At 40.1% G+C, this 13072-nt stretch overlaps 1 protein-coding gene across 2 annotated transcripts in view; it reads right to left on the reverse strand.

The window, feature by feature from the left end:
- Positions 1-13072, reverse strand: part of VPS13B (vacuolar protein sorting 13 homolog B) — an 877527-nt gene that overhangs the window by 601843 nt on the left and 262612 nt on the right. The gene's annotated exons all lie outside the window — the stretch shown is intronic.

Genomic DNA, 13072 nt, shown 5'->3' on the forward strand with positions numbered 1-13072 from the left:
TATTAAATATTCTGATAGGTTTAATTATAGGTAATTATGTTCTAAATAATTATTCTTTTTTAAATCATTACTTTATAGAGATATTTGTAGAAAAGTGCATCTATAATATGCATGTATATTATAGTGAAGAATAAGATGAATTTAGGTGTGGTATTATATATGAGGGAAATAGTATTATTTTATATAACAGCCTACTAATCAGAGGAATTTCTGAAGCACCCTATTTGACACACCAGACGGGACCCTTTTTTGACTGCAGGTCAGAATGACCCATTCAGGTGAAAGCAGTGCAGACGGACAGGTGCTAGGACCCAGCCACTGACACTATTTCTCCACATAGCAGCATGGCAAAACACCCACAACCACCACCACTTTTCCCCTTGAAGGCATTAGAAAAGCTCCCACTGCTACTACTTCCCTTTGCAGCAGCATGGGAAAATGGAGATAGATAGGTATTTGGTGCAGATTAATTCTATGAGGGTGCACTGGAGAAAAAAAACAACCCCTGCAGCTGTTACTTATTCAGCACACACAAAATTACACAGCAAATTTTCAAAATAATTGTTTCAAAAGCACTGGATGCCCAACTTAATACAACTGGCAGAGGGTGGCCAATCACTTAATGAAAAATAGGATTATCTAAAGCAGTGGTGCTCAACCTCTGGTCTGTGGGGCCACGTCACTCAGGCTATGGAGCTCCCCCTGGACCTGGAAATTTGGCATGGGGTAGCAGTGGCAACACTAATTTTTGGCTGGCGAGGCCGCTCCACAGCCAAATCTAGTGCATGTGGACATGTCAGTATGTGGGGCTGGTCTGTAGCTAGATCAGGTGCACTGGATCAAAACCATGGACTTACTCCATACACCAACATCACGCTGGATCTGGCCAAAAGACTGGCCCCAAGCTGCTCATCTGGCCCACAGGGCTGGAAGGCTGAGCACCACTGACCTAGAGCTGCAGTTCTTGACCTTTTTGGATTCGAGGCACCCCTCAGAAATAGTTATTCTCTGCTATGTTTTGACAATGTAAAAATAAGAGTAATTCTTCAGTTGCAAAGAGCTCAGAAAGAACAAACCATGTGAGAATGTTTTTGATTCTATGGATTTCTATTGGGTATATATCTTGTACAGGAGTTTGTACGTTTAACAGTACATACTGTGTGGCACCTCACAGCACCCTTAAAATGCTCTCATAGCATTCCACTTCTGAGGCACCAAGATCATGGTTGACAAAGTTTCTGCAGTTGGCACCTAAAAACTAAGGGTCTCAAAATTATTAGTCACCTTGAAAAACCTTTCATTGGTATAGGAAAATATTATTTTAGATGAGAGTGTATCACTGGTATTGTTTTTGTGGATTACAATTAACTTTCTAATTAAATCCTAATTGGTTTTGTCTATTCTATATTTCATAGGACACCATATTTACAAAATCATATTGTAACTGTACAATTATCTTAAAATTTGTGTGTGGTCAAGTACGGCAAATTCCTATGAGTCACAGTGATGCACTTCCTCCCCCCAAGAGCTTTACCAAATTAAAAAGGAAAGAGCTGGTAAGAAGGGGAAGTAGTTTTCATTATTTGTATATTTGAGATTATGTTCCAAAATGAATGGCCTGAGTTTTGATTTTAAAATATGTCCAAATATTGCTAGTACGGTTTTTTTTGCACACAACAAATGATTTTTAAATTGCAGAAAATATTTCAGCAGTAGCCTACACATTCTCTTAACTACTGGAGAGTTTGGGCCAATAGACCAGTCCAGGAGGGGAAAGGAGCAGCAAGGCAAAAAGTTCCTTATCTGTTCCCCATGTTGGGCAGTGCCCAATTTGGGGAAGAGGCAGGGTACAGTAACAGACACTTTCCTCCCCAGTGTCAGTGCTGCCACTCCCTGTCTTTTCCCTAGTTTCCCCCTGCTCTCCTCCCAGAGTGGGAGTAGAGTGGAAAAGGCTGGGGACAGTCCTTCGTTGCTGCTCCACTCCTTTGGGGATTGGGAGGAGTAGAGCAGGCACTGCTCCCCGTGCCTTCCCCAGATCAGCATCAGCCCAGTCTGGGGAAAGTGGGCAGAGCAGGGAAGAGAGAGCACTGCAGGCTGAATGTCTATGTTCCCTCTCCCAGAAAAATTGCTACTGCTGGGAATTTCTCATAAATATCCCCAATAAAAATTAACATCTCTTCATGGCCTTAGATCAACAGTAATATGAATGCTATTTAATTAGATACGGTTTTGGAATCATAACCAGCATAAACTATAAATACAACTGAAATTCTTAATTAAAAAGTTACATTGTATTAAAATGCATTACCCTTAAAGAAGAAAAACTATAATATTTAATCAAATGTTATGCTTTAAAAGAACAGTGTCATTTGAAAAATAAAGGAATTTATCTAAACTTGCATAGAACTTAATTTATATTTTCCAATCAATATTCTGTTTATTTTTAATTGCTCTATTTACTTATTTTCAACAAAAATGAACTACCAGCAGTACATACAGCATCTATCCTTAAAAAATGAACAGTTATGTCAATTTAATTAAATTTTAAAAAGTTGGAGACAGTTTAAACATTAGCTGAAAGTAAACAGCTACAGTCCCTTATGCCCATCTCTGGTAAGCATTCAAGTAGAAGTTGAAGATCCCATGGCACTTTTTCAAAATGAGCAAGAGCTATCCCAATATCTTGGCCAACATACAGTCTCTCAATTAAAAACAGATTTTTAACGTCTAAAGCGATGTGTCAGCAATTGCTGAGTATAACAGCTGTCAGGTTCCCAGAAAAATCTCTGCACTATCAGTATCTATTCACCTTGGTTAATAAAGTGCTTTCAGATGCTTTAAGTAGGAAAACTGCTTTATAGAAATATGGTTTTACAAAGACACTATTCAAAGATGTATTACCTAATATCATTATGGAAATAGGATCTAATGTGTGATTTGTATTATATATTTTATTATGTACAAGCGTTATTACAAGTTACTAAAGCAAATCCTTGAAATTTTGGAAATGCTAAACTGAATGTTACCCATGCAACTTTAATTGTGCCAACCTGGGAAATGAATGAAATGAAACTTCCATGGAAGAAGCATTATGTGATAAAGGTAATTAAAGAGGCTCTTATAATTAGAGACCCCCCAAAATCATGATTTTGTGGAAAATATGAAATCCAGCATGGTCCATGAAATCCGTGGGGGGAAAAAAGAAAATAAAAAGAAAACTTACTTAAATAAAACACTAGCTTCCCAAAGGAAGCCAACGGTCCTCACAGGGAGGCAAGGGCTACAGACAAACAGGGAACCCAAGATGTCTGCTGCCCCAACCGCGCTGCTGATTGGCTAGGAGGGCTGCCTGTCATGTGGCCTCACATGTGTCTACCAATCAGCATCTAGGAGCAGGCCATATGATGACAGCCCTCACAGCCAATCAGTAGTGAAGGGTAGGGTGGCCCTTGGCCGATCAGGGGTGTAGGGGGGGATCCAGCAATGACCATCCTGCAAAGGTGCCCAGCCCAGCAATCTCCCCACAAAATTGGCCAGCCACCTCTTTGAGTTGGGTAGATCCCCTACTCATAATACATACCCACAAGGGATATAGTTAAGGTTTGCAGATTAACATGTAATTGGCATTTCTTATCTTTTACAGGTTTAGTTCTGTAAACTAAATAACGGATTTAAAGTAGGATATTTGTTCTGTTTTTGTGTAGCTTCTTAGGCTGTTTTATTTTCTAAATGAAAAAGGCGTAAATGAGTTCTATTACCTACAAGTAACAGCATCAGCACAGACCTCTATTACTTCAAAGCTAGGGACAAAAATTACACAAACTGGTACAAGTGATCAGAAACCAGTCTAAACCTGCAACAGAACAAAAGTTCGTACACATAGACCAGTTTCAAAATGGCCAATCTCAGTTTAAGATGGACCCGGATGGATGTAGTTTCAAATTTAATCAATTGAGGTTAGACCAGTCTATCGAATTTCTGTGCCAGATGCCCTACCAACTCAAGCTAGGTTGCAGTCCCCTGGCATCTCAGGATGTGTTGCAGCTTCCCTGCTAATCCCCTCTCACAGGGCAAGCAGGCTAGCCTCTGCCTGCATTCTTCTGCCCAAGGCCAGCTGTCACAGAGCCAATGTAGCAAAGCCTCTGTTCCTCACCCTTGTATCCTGCCTGCATCTATCAGCTGGGCCGTATTTTGGGGGGGGGGGGGGCAGGGGGAAGCAAAAGACTCCACCCCCAGTACCATCCCTGGCCAGAAGTGTTGGGAGAAGCATGCTGCAGAGGGCTTTTCCTTTTCCCCACTGACTGGCCCAGCCCCATGCCTGCTGTTAGGGGTAGGAATGCAGTTAGGGTGGAGGCAGGGACCTCAACTTTCTCCCCATCCCGCCCCTAACTGGTGACAGGAGGTGGGGCTGCATTCTCCAGCCCTAGTTAGGCCAGTCACCAGGGGAGTGGAGAAAGCAGACCCCCTCCCAGCAGTTCTGGCTGGGTTCAGGGAGGCTGGGGAAGAGGCCTCTGCTTCCTCCACATCCTCTCCTGATCCTAACAGGTGGCAGGGCTGCATTCGACAGCCCCAGCTGAGCCAGTCAGCAGGGGTGGGGAGAAACACCCCCACAGCACATTCTCCCTCCTCAGTGGTTCTGGTTACACCAGGGGTAGCTGAGGCAGGGACAAGATCCTCCTCTTTCCCCTGCATCACCTTCTCCCCCACACCTAACATTTCCCAGCCCTGGTGGGGCCAGTCAGCAGGGGAGGGGAGAAAGTCCCGACATGGCATGCCCCCTTAAGTGGTTCTGGCTGAGGTGCAGGGGTGCTCTACTCCCCTCCGACCCTAACAGCTGGGAGGTGGTGGGCTGCATTCCCCAGCTCGAGTTGGGCCAGACAACAGGGGAGGGGAGAGAGCCCCCAGTGGTGCATTCCCTCCAGGGTTCTGGCTGGGCTGGGGGGAGAGGGGGAGGGCAGGGCAGGGTATATAACTAACTACATCAACTGTCAGTAGAAGGCTGTTTTTCTGGAAGGAAAAGGATGAGTCAAGCGTTAAGATGGAAAGATTCCAGGCCTTTTGCTACATAAGTATTCCCAGTACAAGTACCTCTGTGGCTGTTGCTGTTTTGGTAATGAGAAGCTCCAAACTTTCACATGTTCCTTTTTAAGTTACATTATCATACTGGCAAAATCCTTCTGAAATATTCAAGCAAGACAAAAAAAATCGTGATTTGCAATGAATGGGACAAAGAAAATGCGCTTCTCTGGCCCCCAGATTTTCCTCTCAACTTTCATATGGCTGCTGCAAAAATAGAAGTTTTAATGCATCTCAAAATAGTCACAAGAATCTTTTAATAATGGGAAGTGTTAGAGAGTTACATGAGTAATTGCCAATTTCTCCTATAAAAATTAACATGTTCCTGGTTCTTGTTTAAAAGGTAACAGTTGATAAATTTAGCTTAAAAAAAATTCAAAACCTTATTTAGTTAATACACACAAACTAAATACTCCCCCGCCCCGCCCCCCAAAAACCCTACATACAAGGAAGTTTATACATACAGGTTTCTAGATCATAAAAGACACTGAAAGCTACACAGTACCACTGCTTTGTCCAGAGGAAAGACTGGACACTGCATAAGCAAAGAGAACATACAGCTCACTTTCCTTTTCAGGATACTATAGAGCCACTTAATGGGAATTAGAGTCCTTCAAAATGAGGTGCCTAACTCCTGTAAAATATAACTCCCTCTCCAGAGGCAAAGCTTCTTGCTTATCAACTATTTAGAGCCAAACAGAGCATTCGAGATAACAGTAACTCAGTTATTATAGTATACCATATTTACTCACATACAAGATAATTCTGAATATAAGAATGACCCCCCAAAATTAGATTCTATACACAGAAAATCTTAAATTTTATTATTATTATTATTATAATTTTCCAGGTATAGAATCTAATTATTGGAGGTTTGCCATGAACTTGTCCCCCTACCACTGTTACAGCAGAGAAAGTAAATCTGGGGAGATCAGGTGGCCCCCTTGTCCCCTGCCCTACCCCAACTTCTTCCCCCTGCAGTCCCTTCTCCCCCCTCCCTTTACTGTCACGTCCTGTTCTCTCTAAGCACATGGAAGTGTGGGGCAAATTTGAAAACATTAACTTTGAAATAAACATATAGGCAAATTATTATCAATACCCATAGACTTAGCTCATCCAGAATTGATGCATTTCACCTTTTTTGAAACTCTTGCAAGTTTTAGCACAGGCACTCCATAAACATGCTTTTAAGCGGCACTTTTGTGCCTACCTATGTATATAGTACAAACTATGAATGCTATTAGTCAAAAGCCAAGGCTCATGATTTAACATAGAGTTCACTGAGCTGGGCCCCAGCAGAGTCAACAGGTCTTTCAAGCCATGGTGATACCATCACTCAGCACTTCTCAGTATGTTTTTGTACTCCAGATAACCCCCACAAAGGATATATGTGTTAACTGGACTCCCACTCATGACTGCAACTGGGTATTCTTGTCACTACTACTTAGGATCCTTCAAAAATTTATAGACAGATGAGGCATAGGGCAACCTGGTCGGACTCCACCTCATGAAGGCTGGGACAACACTAATCATATGCGACAGTCTGATAGAGGGGATGATAGGGATTCTGGCTGAACTGCTTAGGGCCCCATTTGGTGATGTCTGCCAGACACTTAAGGCTGCTGGAGAAACAGGAATCATTGGAAATGGGAAAGAAAGGCATAGCTCAGCTATGAAAGTGAAGAGGAAGTTGAAGCGTATTCAATGTAGTAGCTCACCATGACTTGAAAAAGAGTCTGTGCTGAGAGGGAATGTGCGCAATGGGCACTACCATATATCTTATTTAGGTGGGCTAAGCTAACCTATCCTTGTGGTAGGTTCCCATCAGTATGTTGGTTTCCTGTCTCGGAGGGTCCCACAGTCACCTCCATTTCACTCGCTTCCTTGGTTCCCCTTCCATTCCCCAACTCCTCTGTTGGGGCTGGGGATGAGGCACAGTTCTTGCTCAGCTGCTCCAACAGTTTGCAAGTCTCTTTTACTGCTTGGTCAATGGGGGTGGGCCCTGGATCTGGAGTGCCCTCTTCCCCTTCTCCCTCCTCCTGATTCTGGACCTCCAGCTCCATTTTGTTTTCGCTTTCTGGGCCCGCTGCATCCTGAGCCTCCAAAACTAGGACCATGGATAGCACCTCCTCCTCCTCCGCTTCTCTGGCTGTGCCCCAAGACATCTCCTGAAAGAGTGCCCCTCTTTCCCACACATATTACAGTGTTTTTCCTTGGTGCAGCTCTGCAAACAGTGCCCAGTCTGATCGCAGACTTCACAGAGCAGTGGCAATGCATAGGGTGTGCACGTGCACCCCCTGAGAGTGCCGGTGCACCCCCTGACTGGCTGCACTTGCCGCTTAGGTGATGGGCAGGTGGGCAGGCAGGAGCGCTGGTGCCCCCCCTGCAAGTGCCAGCCAATCTCTGCAGCCAGTCCCAGAAGCGGCCACAGCCACTCCCGGAAGCAGCCACAGCGCAGCGATTGGCCATCACGGGATTGGCCGCAGGTGCCCCCCAGGGAGTGAGATCAGTAGCAGGGGACCCTCCCCTGGTTGGCGGGATTGGTTGCAGCCCCCCTCCCCCCCCAATCAGCGGGACTGGTTGCAGGGGGGGCATGTGCCCCCCCAACTAAGGCGGAACCAGTCACCTATGGCATACAGTTCCATTTTACAGTCCTTCCCAAGGTGGCCCTCCTCTTCACATCGGCAGCAGAGTTTGGGCTGCCCCCAATAGGAGATCAGGATGTTTTGTCCATTATAGGCCATGTGTTTTATAGTCATGCTCAGTGTTGGTTGCATTTAATTAACTTCATAGTCAGTTTTCATTACTGAGCACATGCTTCTTTTGGCAGTAGTTTAATGATAAGACAGTGTATTTAATGTGATTTTCTTGTATGTGAATGTAGGATGAGAAGCTGTTTTCCCCAACCAGCATAGGGACGCTCATCTTATATTCAAGTAAATATGATAATTTGCCCCTCCCAGATGTTATTCCCATCGGATGGAATTGCAATCAAGGCAAGCAGAATAAAAGATTGCACCGAAAGAAGAATCTTCCCTGCCAGCACAAGTAACAGGCTCCAACACTTCACAGCCACGGAAAGTGGTAGGATCTTTATAAGCCAACAGATAGAGGTTATGTGGGGTAGAAAGTCCTACATCCAGTATCAAAGGTATTTCTTTCTCTGGTCCATATCGTTACAACTGTAAAACCTACCAAGTTAAAAAGGGACTTTTGAGTCTTACTTAAAAACTAGTTCCCCATTGATTCCAATTAGAAAATGTTTTTTTCACTCCTGCTTTGTTTCCCCTATCTATTGTCCTGAACGTAACCTGCAATAAACCTAAAATGCTGAATTTATTTCATCATGATTTCCATGTATACAAACAATTACATAATGAATGTAGAACTGTGACTTCACCACAGAAGCTAGGAGGAGAAACCAATCCTTTCTTACATACAACTGTCTAACAGCAGCAGCACTTCATATAGCAAAGCACAACTACTTTTACGTCAAGTTTATTCCCAAAATAGAAATACTTCTTCCTCAAACAAAAACCCAAAAAATTAACATGTAGAAAATCACAACTTTACAAAACTGTCCATCAGGTGTAGTTTTTAAAAAAAAATGTATTGTGTAAACGCATCTGCAGAGTATGTATCTTCCGGGATTGCCAAAAAATCCCAATTTAAAAAAAAAATGTATAGAACTAACAAGTTCACTTGTTGCTACTACTGAATATTAATTCTTACATGCTTTGTAACCTAGAAACTTTTCTAATTCTAGTGCCTCATAGTCTAAGTACTTTAATTGTTGTTTTTAATTCAATTTTGAAAACTACAGGACACAGTTAATAGAATTCATTTTAGAATGCATAATTGCCTGAAATCTAATTCACCTTACACTAACAAAAGTATAACATGAACACTGTGTATTTAGGAACATACATGGCTTACATAGGGATTTTTTAAAGGCAAAATAACAAGAATAAACAAGATTTTTAAAGTAATTAAGAGGATAAAAATGTTCTCTGTTGCAATTGCACAGTTCTCAAAAGACTGAGTCCTGGCAGCTATCATAATCCTTTTGAAATTGTTCATATTAAGATTAAAGATCACTTTGTTCCTGTATTCCCACAACTAGTTGGTATGGTAAAGAGATCAGTCCCCTAGTTTTATATGCAACATCTTTAACATTTGCTCTCCTTTCTGGGCATGTGATTAAATGTAACATTTTGAAATCCCAAAGTTCTGAGAAAAACATAAATCCTTGTCCACAGCTGCTGTTTGACTCTGGAAACACATGCATTTTCTTTTCAAGCATCTACCATCAAAAAATCCCAAAGGACTTGAACTGGAGAACACCTGCATCTCTTCATTTAGTTCCAATAACAGAGTCTAAACTTCAAAATTACAAAAATAGACGCTATGTTCAGCTGTAGTTACATTTTGCCTCTAATTCCCGTGAAAAAAATGCTAAGAGCATGAAATCATTCAGGCAAGCTCTGTCAGCAAGAGGATAAGATTTTTTTGCACCAGAAGCCCAGTGGGAACATGATAGAAAACTGGCAACAATTACAGATAAAACACATAGTGATGTCCTCAGGGAGAGGGGAGGAAATGTAATAAGATAGATGGGTATAATTTTTACACATTTATGCCCAAACCACAAATGTGAGTTGTCTTTAATTACTACAGTATATAAGCATTCCTACTCATTTGTCGTGTCAAAAAAAATTTAGTACTTCAAACCAATGCATATAATTCTCTCTCAAAAGTTCTCTTTTTAAATACTAACAATATATTCATTCACTTAAATTCAAACCAAATATTGAAAAGAAACCAATTGTCCCAGTTTTTAAAACTAGCTCTGCTGGAACTTATAATATTCTGGCCCTGAGTGGTGAAGTAGGAAACAGTTGCCAATGAGAATTTCATTTCAAACAACTTATTTTAAGTAGAACTGTATATTAAAAACTGTCTCATCTCTTTCAGTCGACTGTACTGAATAAAATCAACTGCTAGATGATACAAAAAAAAAATCATAATGTTGGTGGCAGTGTTATAATGAATGGAGCTTTTGCATACTCCAAGGTGTTCTTTCAACATAAGACTTTTGGAAGCAGAGAAATTTACACAGAAATAAATATTTTCACAGACATTTTTCAGTGATTTGTGATAAAGGGAGACAGAATTAGGTGCATCTTTCAAATAATTATAAATAGAAGTATCTCAAAATACTCAACTTAAAAGCATAATGTTTTAAATTAACTTAGGTGCTACCAACTTCTATTTGACATATAGCTTACATTTTTTTTTGCTCATTTCTAGTGGTTCTCACATAGAAACTAGACATTTTCTTGCATGCTCAACATTTCCCTTTTCTATTCTATGCATTAATTTATATGATATGAACTTGAAAGTAATATTATTGTGTTTACTTCAGTGCTTTAATGTTCCATTATTGAATGTTATTAAATACTTAATTCCGGTTAAATACTGCAAAATAAATACAGTTTAATCACCTTACCATAGCTCATATAAAATGTTTACACCCCTTTCATTTTCAAATTCCCCTCTCTCTCTCTCATATATCAGGTGAAATAAGCTGTGCCAGTTGATAAACATGGTGCATTCAAACATGATATAGAAAAATCTTCCTTCCCCAGTTCAGGGACAGTACATAGCACCCAGCAAGCCACCAACTGTCTGTAATGTCATATGTATTATATAATGTGTCTAGGTTGGAGGACACAAAACTACAGAAAGATGACAAAAAAGGGTTGTGTTCTGAGTAAACAACTGCCAATAAATATACCTACTATGCATAATTCTTCCTTTTTCTGGATATTAGATGGATACACACATTAAAGTTATTACTTCTTTTGCAAAAATAAATGTAAACAGATTCAGTTTCCTCCACTATATTACACTTACTGTCACTAGCCATTACTTTTCTGTTATCTTGAACATCAGATCACATAAAAATATTAATGTAGTACTATTATTTATCTTTTATAATTCAATTTTTATGTACTCTTAGTATTCAACTGGAACACTATAATACCATTTTACACATACGGAAAACCTCTTTTCTAGAAATTTATACCCAGTCTAGCCACTTTATCAGTTTTGTATCCCACAGGTTGATTCCCAGTATGAATGAGTTATAATCCAATCACCAGTCATTACAGAAAGTAATCTAGTGCTGTACAACAGTTAAAAATCCTGTTAGAGGTGCACAATTTGACTAGTCTTTCCTCCTTCGCTCATACTTGCACTGGAAGGAATTGTAAGTCATTTGTCCTCCAGATACTTACGGTTTGAGCTCTCTTAAGTATATAGAAAGTTGCCTTTTCAGTAATCTCTTGTGTCATGGGACCAAAGTAACTAGCAGTTTCCCTGAAATAAATCTGCTTTTTTCTGCTTCTATCTCTAGCTTTGACACCCAGAAGCATAGCATATCATTCTTCCTTTTGCTGGGGAATGATAAAAAATATGAACTTATCGTTTTATCAAATTAATCCAGAATACTTGTCTCTCCCTTGTTTTGGGAGCTTCTTTTCCCACTTTTCCTTTATTCAGATGTTTCTTTTTATGAATTTCTATAGTGATTCTAGGGTATCTATAGTAACTACACTGATTTGTTCCAAGAGTATTCCACATCTTCCTTGGCACCATAATCTTTCAATAAGCTTTCTATATCCATTCCAACATAATTTGAACCAGCTCTTAATTTAGCTTTCCTGATTCTTGTCAGCAGCTTCATCTGTAGGTCCAGGCTCTTTGTCTACCCGAGATCAGAAATTATCATATTTTTGCTCTCCTGTCCTTTAATAAAAAGGGAAAAAAACCCGAAACAAAACAGGAAAACTGCCCACCTCAACATAAATAATCCATGGATGTCCTTTTTATTTTAGTGAACCCCTCTTCTCTTGTAGGGTCAAGAGAAGGGCTTACCTAAATTCCTTCAAGAACTCACTTCCAGTTTACAGCTCGCCAAATCCTCTGGACCAAAAACTTTTAAATTTGGTGCCTCTTTCCTTCTCAATTTCAATCAATTTCTGTTCTGCACAGAACCTGATGGTAGCTGTAGCTCTAATGATTCAGGTAACTAATCAGTTTGTCATTTGCAGCTTGCCAGTAAAAATACAAAATCAACACTATCTTCTGGGAGCCCACCCTTTAGAATAAGACAGCTGATTGCTGAGAATAAAACTGTATAATTTGTTATAGCATTTTTCAACTCCCACTTCTGTTAACTACTTGCCTTCATTCAACACTGATTGTAACTCTTTATTAGGACTTGTTTTACTGCTGCATCACTTTAACAATCCACATACATAAATATGGACAAGGCTTGGTTTAAAATTATTTATTAATTCTCTCAAGCATGCTCTGTCAGAAATGTCCTAAAATAAGCAGAAGGTTAAACTGAACTATTTTCATTCCGATTGTGATCACGATACTTCAGAAAAGTTATTTTCTTATATAGTGATAGTAAGCAGGCAAAGTTCTTCACAATAAGTTAAACACATTAGCCCAAAATAGGATTGCTGAACTGAGAGTCTTCAAAGAAAAGGTATCAGAGATCCAATGAAATACAAATTTTATGAACATATACTGTAAAGATTAGTCACTGCACACATCATGGTATTTAATGACCAAAGTGGAAAAACTCCTAAGGAACAGGTCCTTTTTCTGAAGACATTAGGAAGTAGAGGAAAAAGGGACCTGTATCAGATGATTTTACAAGGCAAACTTTTCATTGTAGTACTTGAAATATTAAAAACATGGCCTACATAACAGGATGCACATTCAAATGTAGTATGTTAGATATTTTGATATTAAAGTATATCTGGAAATAAGGGGTTTCCAGAATTGATTACATGTTCACATTCTGTACTTACACAGATCTTTAGTTAAAGAGAAACTGTTAATTTAACAAAAATTCTCTGCCTATATTTGAAATACAGTTAATGCACATAAATTCAAAGGGTAGTATAAATTAAAGAGA

This window comes from Alligator mississippiensis, chromosome 3 (genome assembly GCF_030867095.1).
Source record: "Alligator mississippiensis isolate rAllMis1 chromosome 3, rAllMis1, whole genome shotgun sequence".
Taxonomy (NCBI): Eukaryota; Metazoa; Chordata; order Crocodylia; family Alligatoridae; genus Alligator; species Alligator mississippiensis.